Raw genomic sequence first — 9,959 nt, forward strand, 5'->3', positions numbered from 1 at the left:
CAAAGGAAAATGCTTTTCACATCATTTACTGGCCTGCCTGATTAAAGTAAAAGACAGAAGAAAGCAAACAGCAGCTGACAGTTCTTTGTGCAACAGATTTGACACACTGTTAAGCTTTCAAATATACATCTGCAATTTTAAAAAAGCCTTAATAGGTGAAAAAGAGAAAAAAATTCCAGCACTGAATTATCCCATCCAAATACCATAGTGAGTCCCAGAAGAATGGCCATATAACAGAAACAACTAATTTARTATTATAGTCCTTAGAGGGTGATGKGGCACACATTAACTRCYTTGCCTTGCTGTTGGATGGGTRCAGGGAGRAAAGCAGACTTYMAAAAACAGGCACAGACTGYGRGGGAGATGTGAACCTAATAGCATGGAAATCCTTTTATTTYAATTTTAATTTTTCAATTTCCCAAATTAAAAGCTCTTTGTGTTCAGTCATACRTGCATTTTTCCTGCAGGAAAGCATCCCAACAAGCAATCCCCATCTCTTCCATCTCYTTCCATGAGCAATTGCCTGTGCTATGATGGTGCAAACAAGGTTCAAGCATTCATTGATACACCAGTCTTATCACCTGGAAAACTGAATTCTGGGTGATATCAGTAAGCAAAATCAGCACCCCTAATGCAACCTAMGAGCCACATTTTAGTGACCCCATAGCATTCCTCCCACAGGATAATCAAGGTCAGAAGGGCACCACTGCTAAGAATGCTGACATGCAACTGAAATGGCACATTGACCACTAGGACTCAGAGGTCAACCAGTTACACTTGTCAAGTAACTTCCCTTCCAATGTCCTGGATGAATTCAAGCATTTTCCAAAAAAGGAAGGTCTGACACTCTGGTGCCATTCACAGCAGGTTAGGAAATAGGGCTCTTTGGGTGAAGCCTGGCTCAAGACTGGTGAGTCACAGTAGTTCAGAATTTCCTTTTCTGATACCTGCTACCAGGTGTAGGTCTACAAGCTACTCCTTTTCACAGCATCAGTAAGAAAACTCTCTGATAACTAGAGGACAGAGTGCAACCCTAGCACTCCTACCACACCACAGGGCTGGAGTCATTATATTTTTGTTAGCAAGGTATCACAAGAGTGAATTTAGCTTTTCCTGTCATGTCAGCAGCCAGCAGGAGACATGGATGAGCACACATTAATTCTACAGCAGCARCATCCGTAGTGGATGATGATGCAGCAAGTAACAATCAGGTATTATGAAGGGCAGCCTGGGCAGTACTACACATCCACAGCATCATTCCACATCTTGAATCTTTGGAAGAGAGATACAACTTCCTGATGTTAAAATTCACGGTGAAATGCTATCCTTCTGTGGGAATCTCAAGAGCAGAATGCACACACTTCAAAAATGGAAAATTAATTCTGTACWTTGCACTTGTTTGACAATCCATTATGATGCTGGGAGAAGCCTAAGCCTCCTAAATTTACTCCAAGAGTTTCCCCCTCAGATGAACAAGGAAGGAGGGCCTGCCACTGAAGTTGGTCCTGCAGTATGCAACCCCCTCTGCAATGGCACTTGTGCTACAAGAATTCACAGAGGTGTTTTGTGTGGTTTTCTTTATCTGTTTACCTAAGTCTGAAGCCCAAGATTTGAGTCACAAATATAAAATAAATAAAATCTGTTGGTGGGGCTAGATGGCTGAGAGGGTTAGTGCTGGTTTACTAATTAATTCTTAAAGAGTTGAGTTAGCTCGGAGTGCACTAACTAATATACAGAATTAACCCCCTTCTGCAAAATTTGGCTTCTCTTCAGACTGTAATGAACTTCAGAGATTTAAGCATTATTTCATTCTGTGTTAGGTGTGCTAAGATCTGTCTTGCTACACTTACTTGCCTTACACTAGTAACACTCTCTGGCATTACATCTTTGAGTTGCACCATTTCACCTTGACAACTCCCTTCCCTTCACTTTGTGTTCTTTTCGTCTCACACAGTTCACTCCTCTGCAACCCTTTTTAAWCTCAGTTTGCTGCCATTTTTGCATGTCCTTCTCTCCTGCAGGTTTTTCAACAAGCCTTTCTTCTGTACCTCTGTTCCCAATCCTGCTGCTGCATGAGTGGCAGGAAGCTAAGCACAGAAGTGCTTTGGACAAGAGTGAAGTTTAGCACAGAAGCCAAGCACTGAAGCACATTTGCAGCGTGATCAGCAGCTGTGCAAAGCTCTCTCACACCTTAGCAAAGGTAACACCCCACTGTGAAYATTCTGCAAAGAATGAGAAAGGAAGCAGCAAGAGCAACAACCACCCCCGAAAGGAGAAAGGAAAGCAGGTGCACCTAGAGCTAGCCCAGCTGCACATGGAGGTAGCCTGGCATGGCTCAGACACAGCCCCTTTCTTCCTGGAGGGAGACTTCTATGACAGATTGCTCATGGGTTTCTATGACAGATTGCTCATGGGTTTCTATGACAGATTGCTCATGGGTTTCGTTGGCTGCCCTTTGTATGTGGCGTAAAGGGAGTGTTGGTACTTCAATCAAAAAGGGCACACCTAAAGTGTGCAGGGGCTGAAAGGAGCTGTGGATGAGGGGCTGGGACCCCAGTGCACGGAGGACCATCATGTTGCAGGTAAAAGAGATGAGCCACAAAGATGGAGAGAAAGACAAGAGTCTGGAGTCTTCAGATTTCCATCTAAGCAAACACACAATCCCTCAGCCTTAGACAAAYTGTTTATTGAGAATCAYAGAATGGCTTTGGTTGAAAGGGACCTTAAAGACCATTCAGTTCCAAGCCCCCTGCCATCGGCAAGAACACCTTCCATTACAGCAGGTTGCTCAAAGCCCCAYCCAACCTAGTCTTGAACAATTCCAAGAATGGGGCACCCACAGGATCTCTGGGCAACCTGTCCCAGCGCCTCACCACCCTCACAGTCAAGAATTTCTTCCAAATATTTTAGCTAAATTTCGTCTCTTTCAATTTGAACCCATTACTCCTCAWCCTATCACTACAGTTCCTGATGAAGCATGTGAGTTCTTTGAACTGTACTTTCATTTCACAAGACTGGAGAGAAATAAAGAAAAACAACATTTTTTTTCTCAGGGAAGGGGAAGACAGCACTCTCTTCCTWAGCCCAGTTACAGAGATGGCTGCTCCAGGATCAGTGTTACAGCTTCTCAGTAGAGTCTGCTTGGCAAAACTCCAGCCTRCAAGAAGGACACCCACCACACCAGTGCTGGGGGCAGCTGTCCAGGCAGGGGCAGCCCCCGCATCTCCCTTCCACAGTGCCTGTGCATTTTGCATCCAGCTCCATCTTACAGCACATGCCCTGCAATGACATGACAGGCATTAATTATAGCCAGTGGGCTTTTCCAATGCAAGYCTGCAGCTGAAGCTCTGCCTTCAGCATTGCCTTATTTTGAATTTAAAAAYTGAACAAAGGCTTCAATAAAAATGACTCTGAAATGGAGGCAGTCTGCTGTCATTCCCACTCCTTCAGTCTACCTGTAAGTACTTGGTAAATCAACAGTGCAACACTCTTCATTTTCAGTTAAAAAGAATTCACAGCTTCAACTGAAAAATAAGTTGGAAGACACTTTAGGCAAATTTGTATTACACATGCTAAAAAGTATCTTTTTATTTAATATCCAAATCAGCAAAAGAATAATGTATAATTTTGCAAAATTACRSTGTTTAAAAAGAAAACAAAAACRAAAACCAAACCAACAGGCTTCAGAAGCTGTTAAAAAAAATCTATCACTATGTGTATTTTTGGGAGGAGAGAGTGAATCAGATAAGTAAGTCATGGTTTAATAGCTTCTTTAAAAACCTAAGAAAAAACACGGAGCAGAGTAGAAGAGAAAACAGAAATAAATAAATTTTCGTTTCTTAAGCTCTCTTTTTCCTCTCAAAGAGGTCATAATCTGTAACRTTTTATACAAGAAAATAAGCACTTTCAGTGAAAATTCATCCAAAGCTTTACTTCAGGTATCACCTGACAAGCATTCACATCTATCTTGAGCCACACGTCATGACAATTTGTCTGAACTTCACATTCAGAATGTGTAATTCAGTGTACTCTCCTTATTGATTTGATATCACTGAACACACTTAAAATAATTAGAGCTATACTGAAAGAAGGCTATAAATAGCTTCAGGTCAACAGCAATTTATTCCCTGCCAACRAAGTGTCCATGTCCCTATCAGAATAAAAATATTTTTAAAGTGAAGTGCAGCACTAACATATTTTTATCTAAACCCTGGAAACAAATCTCTCAYATGTGCATCATGCATAAAGCAAGCATCTTCCAAACCACCTTGTGTCATTTGCACAGCTTAGCATGTCAACTCTTGAGACTCAAGTCCTAACATAAAATCATAGTACTGGTTTTTAAATGTTTGTTTCTAAAACCAAAAGCACCATTTAATTTTTTTTCTTTTACTGTAGAATACATTAATTAATGAGCACATTATTGAGACTCAACCTTGCTAATCATTTGCAGAGAGAGTCATCTAGTAAGCATAAGTCTATATACTGCCTGAATTCTTAAGATGCCTTTCAGTGGAGGGAGAGGAGGGGGAACGGCATTTTTTTTCTCCAAATGAGCCAGTGTTGGTTTTTAGAAGTTTATTTATCACTCTGCTACCTCCTGACCAACACTAACGGAAAGCAGACCTGCAAAAAACAGTTGTGTGAAAGGCTTGCTGAAACACAGACTGTTAAACTGAGAAAATTTCCSAATATATGGTTCAAGCAAAGAGAAATGACACAAGTTCACCCCACAAGTAACCACTTTGTAAGCTAGGAGCACTCACAAACCAGGAAAAAGGAAGACACCACAGCCTGCTGCCCTGGCATTTACCTCTGATGAAAGCAAGAACAGAAGCACCCATTCCACCYGTGTTACCTGATTACTTGAAATAAGAAAAGCTTTAGTAAAGTTAACATGTAGAACCTCCCCTTTTGTGTGTTTAAGCTCTGCCTATGCCAAGGCACCTGTCCTGGTGACACACACACATGGAACCACAGAATAACCACCCAATTTAACCATCATGTTCACTTTTAYTYCTCTCTGTCATTGWGAAGAGTATAACAGAGATCTCACASCATGATTGCARATTTGCAAGCCCACAKCAGACCACAGCTGGCTMAGTCCCACATAYGGACTGYCCCAGCAAGCAGCAGATTTCTACCCCAAGGGCCTGCCCTGAGCTCACCAGGCCATCAGACTGGTGCCTCACKGGGGTCCCTGCCAGCAGGAGCAGAGGTCTGGCAGAATGAAACAGCTACAGAAAATGTGGGGAAGGGATACAACAGCAAGACACAAGTGCTGCTCCTTGGGARCAGGGATCACCACCATTTCCCATCTGGGAAGCCTGGAGAGATGGGCTCCCTCTCCAACACCCCGGCCAGAACCGTGCTCAACTCGGCTGCCCACAACCTTAAATCACCTCTCCCACAATGGTCTTTCTGTAGAAAAGCTACACAGCTATAAATTAAACTGCTGTCTGCTGCTGGCCAGCCTGAGGGAAAGAGGGTTTCTTCAGAGATGCCGAATGCCTGATGATTATTTGTGCCATACCACAACTCAACTTTCTTACCAAGATAGACACCTTGACCCTCAAAACACTGAACTGTCTAAATACAAATTTTTTTTCACAAATATACCCATTTATGAGTGCACATATATTTACAGGCATAATAGAGGTAGATAGTAAACAATACATACTGACCCADAGAAAATCTTCTAAGTCTTATGAAGAAAACAAACTTCAGGATTTTTGTCAGTCTGTTARTAAGAGATAAGGAGCTACCCAAAAGATTTTATAACATTTTTGGCACCAAGAGATGGAAAGATTATCTGCTATTTTGCACCCTCTGCCTTCTTGCAGCAAGTCTCATCCATGCACCATACATTAATTTTACCACCAGAAAGGCAGTGATGTGGATTAATGGAATTACGCTTTAACAAAGCAAATCAATACGCACTCTGTTATCAGTATTACACAGCAAAGTGTGCCCCCGAGGCCTACTAATGTCAATTTCTAAGGCCAGATGGGCAGTAAAGAATCCTGAACTGACGTCTGTAGCTTCAAATACAAAGCACCATTACCAAGCTCTCAGTGAGTTGCTGTAAGTATGCAGTCATATTTCACAACGTTGAAATGTCCTTYTTTCATGTTACTGTCTCAGTTCTGCACACATGCACAAAAGCCAGGACAAAGACAGGTGGCTTTTATTTGCTGCGTATTGAAATAACAATGTAGCCAAAAAGTACCAAGATGCCCTTCAAGAGTAAGGTCTGTCACAAGCCACTTGTAACAAGGTATATGTTCTAAATGTCAATAATTCACATCTGTTACATTTACTACTCCCTCTTTGCCTTGATCCCTGAGAACATGCTCACAGGGACACGCAAGACTGTTTAAATGAATCACATTCCCATGCGCATGGATGGATCCACCTCAAACCACTTCACTGGCCATTCATGCCTGGGTTGTGCCCAACTCCTGTAGCATCTCTAGGTAAACAAACATTTAACTTGGTTCAAGCATAATTGCTTATTAAGTTGGGGCTTGCTGCAGTAGCTGCAGTTATTTAAAAATGTATAAACTGTGGAAATTCAGAAACACATGCACAGCTGACCTCCGACTCACCAGAGTAAAACTTGTTGCCCAACATTCAAGTTCAGTTTACTTGTTGGTAGAGCAAAGGAACCACTTGAAGAACTTGCTTCGAGAACACAGAGCAAAAACTATAAAATGTGAAACCCACTTGATATGCACATAAACAGACATGGAAATTATAACAAAATTAATTTTCTCTTGAATAGCATTGCAAGCAATTCTAGCAGCTCTCAGGCCAGAGGATGAATACAACCAATTCCACAAAAAAGAGCTTTGTGGGGACTTTTTGTTCCACTTTTTTGTTCCAACCTCATAGGTCAATTGCAACACTCCAATTTTCCACCTCAATCTAAGTATCTCGGAAATCTTTGAGAAACAAAATTTAAAATAAAAATCAGATGATTCTGACAAGAGAGTTACAACCAGATTTTAAAACCTACTCTTGGGAACAAGCYACCTTCCAAGACAATTCTCTCCCAAAATGAACAAACAAAGCACTAACCAAAACTTAAGGAGTATATCAGCCTTCCAGTCTAACACTGAACACATAGCTGGAAGAGATATCCGGAAATAATTTAATGATGCTACAAAGTCAGCATAATGGACCAAGTGAATTTGTTGGTTTAAGCCCAGSGGACAATTTCCATCTAAGGCAAACTGAAGAAACAATAATTTTATTAATTAATGCTTTGAATAGTACAGGTACATCACTAAAGGACTATCAGCTTTTTTATAAGTCACACACTCCAGGGTTAAGAACTGAAAAGTCTGAATTGTTTGTGGAATATTCCCTTTCTTATAGATTTTTTWAAATTTTTTTTAACAATTTAAGATAATTAAGGGAGAAATTTTAAAATAGCAGAGCTGAACATATTTCAAACACCACTCCATTCTCCTCATCAGGACCCTCAAGAGAAACTGACAAATCCAAGACCTGTAAACCAAAGTCTTATCCACCTTCAAGCAGGGAATTTGCAGGGTGGGAGTATTTGAGTATTTTCTAAGACTCTGAGAGTTTATTCTCAGAATAAATAAAWTAGCTCTGACAACCTAAAAAATCAAAGCACGTTAGAGGTACTCCATCAAGAGCAGAGTCCCTATCAAAACAAAAAGAAAAAAAATTCCAAGCTGCTCCAAAGAAAGACTGCTGTACATTTCTTAGAGGGTAAGCCAAGCAAGCTTTGATGATAATGGGGCTAACCTCCCTGCTGTATCCCAAAGCTGTACAGACTTCTTCCAAATTCCTCCTCCTCCCTCCTGGCAGCTACAGAGACAACTGGCTGCCTACACCAGCCAGACTTCACAGACCAGTTGCCTGGGAAAGCTTAAAGAGCTTTTTACATTACAACAGGAGAAACTTTTTTTTTTTTTTTTTAAATTTGTAAACAGAAAGTTTTTAAAGGTAAAAGTGGGACTTCAATGGAGTCAACAATCAGAACTTAAGTAACAAGTAGCAATGCTTTTTCTATCACATAGCTCAGATGTTCTCTGAGCAGAAAACAGTTTAAGTGCAATTAATAAAAAYCTAACTAATTCAGAGATTTCAGAACTGCATTAATCAGTATTATTAGAAATTTGATTTGGAAAAAAACCACTACCCAACAACACTGCATATATACATGTTCAGTAAGCTTATTATAATAAAGTTATGTCAAATAAGTAACTGGAATGTAATAAGGACTGGAGTCATTCATTAGCCTAAGCTTTCCATTTCCCACAGTTTACAGAAAAGCCTGGTATGACCTTCTAATTAAGAAGAAATTCCTCCAGCTAGCTTTCCTCCTCCTCCAATACACACGCTCCAGCCAGCACTTCAGGCAGACTGGCTACATCCCACAAAGAAGCTTCCTCCCAACAGCCTTCCTGGCACAAACAACCATTTACATGGCTAAATGCTATTCCAACCTGCCATCAAACAGCACAGGAATAAAAATCAAGGCAATGAGAGCCTACTGAAAGGCAAAAACGATTAGCAGAGATGTTGATGAACTACAGGAATACTCAGAGAGATGAAGTGCATGTCTGTCTTCACCTTTGCTCATTAGAGGGGAGGGATGGGGTWGTAGACCTCCATCTGGGGATTTTCAACTTTATACTGCTGCTGTCACTACAGCCTGGTTATTTTAACTGGRTAATTCTCAACTTCCTCATGAGGAAGTTATTCCACGTCCTTAGACAGACACTATAGGTCACCTCCTTCCTCCGAAGAGGGAGATGAACCTACATAAGGCTTTTTACTTATATTTTTCCCCCTTCTGGTCTGCTCCAGGACAGCCTAGGAGGCAGAACTTCGACCAGGCGAGTGCTGCAGACACACGGGYCACGCGTGAGAGAGAACAAGCCAAACCTTACAGCCAGAAATAAAAAGCGGGTTTTAGGCAACCACCGCCGCGGGACGCTGGCCCGCCTGAGGGCCCGGCCGARCCTTCCCGCCGCGCCCCCGGGGCACCGCCCGAGCAGCGGGACCCCCGAGCGGGGAGCACCGGGCACCGAGCGGTGAGGGAAAAATAAACCCCAAATGAGCGTGTGGGGCCCGCGGTTACCCGCGAGAGGGGCGCGGCGGGGACGCGGAGCAGCCCGGCCCCGCAGATGAAGAGCCCAAATTCGGGAGAGGGGGTGCAGGAGCCCGGGAGGGCCCCGGGAAGCGCTGCTCACCCGCTGTCCGCCGGCTCCCGGGAACGGCGCTKCCCGGCGGCGGCAGGAGCCCGTCCGTCTGTCCGTCCGCCCGCCCGCCCGGGGCTCCGCTCGGCCCGGCCGCCGAGGGTCGCGTCGGCCCGGCGGCTCCGCTCCTGGGCCGCGCCTGGCAGGGAGTTTCCTGTCTGAGTCACTTCAGCCGGGAGTTGCGCAGGGAAACACCCTTCCTGCCGCTCCAGCTCCTCCTCCCGCCTCATCCCAAACCTGCCGCCCCTTCCCGCCCCCCGCAGGCTCCGGCCCCGGCTCCTCCTCCTCCCGGGAAGCCGGGAGTAGTCCCGGAGCTGCCGCAGGCGGCAGAGATGTGTGCTCGACTGGCCCTTTGCTTTTAATCAAAGCGACTTTTTCTGTGCTCCACAAACGGGGAAATCTGTCTGTCGGAACACATATCAACGCCCAGGACGACCGCGCCCACTCGTACAAACCACAGACGGTGCCCGCCCCAGCAGCGCCGTAGGGAAAACCAGCAGCCCAGGAGCACCGGGGTCGGCAGTGCCGGGTCAGTGGAGGAGGTTTCCCACTTCACAGCTGTGGTTGCACGCAAGGATGAAAGACCTAACCTTAAAGAATACAAGGGGATCGCGTGAGAAACCCCGTTAAACATCCTGCAGAGGGTGCTCATGCCTGTGGTGTTTGTATCCGAAATGACCACACTTCATTAAAATGAAACCCATAAAAAAAAAGTAGGCT

The 9,959-nt window shown here is 43.8% G+C and overlaps 1 protein-coding gene across 2 annotated transcripts in view; it reads right to left on the reverse strand.

Annotated features, from left to right (window-relative positions):
- Nucleotides 1-9,419, reverse strand: part of CYFIP1 (cytoplasmic FMR1 interacting protein 1) — a 74,180-nt gene extending 64,761 nt beyond the window's left edge. The window contains exon 1 of one of the 2 annotated variants that reach the window (XM_057368098.1): nucleotides 9,234-9,419. The gene's annotated coding sequence lies outside the window, so the exon portion shown is untranslated. The remainder of the gene's footprint in view (nucleotides 1-9,233) is intronic. The other variant, XM_057368097.1, reaches the window with a different exon arrangement.
- Nucleotides 9,420-9,959: the final 540 nt, after the last annotated feature.

The sequence above is a fragment of the Malurus melanocephalus genome, unplaced genomic scaffold (genome assembly GCF_030028575.1).
Source record: "Malurus melanocephalus ecotype Western Australia unplaced genomic scaffold, MMel_1.1 scaffold_88, whole genome shotgun sequence".
Taxonomy (NCBI): domain Eukaryota; kingdom Metazoa; phylum Chordata; class Aves; order Passeriformes; family Maluridae; genus Malurus; species Malurus melanocephalus.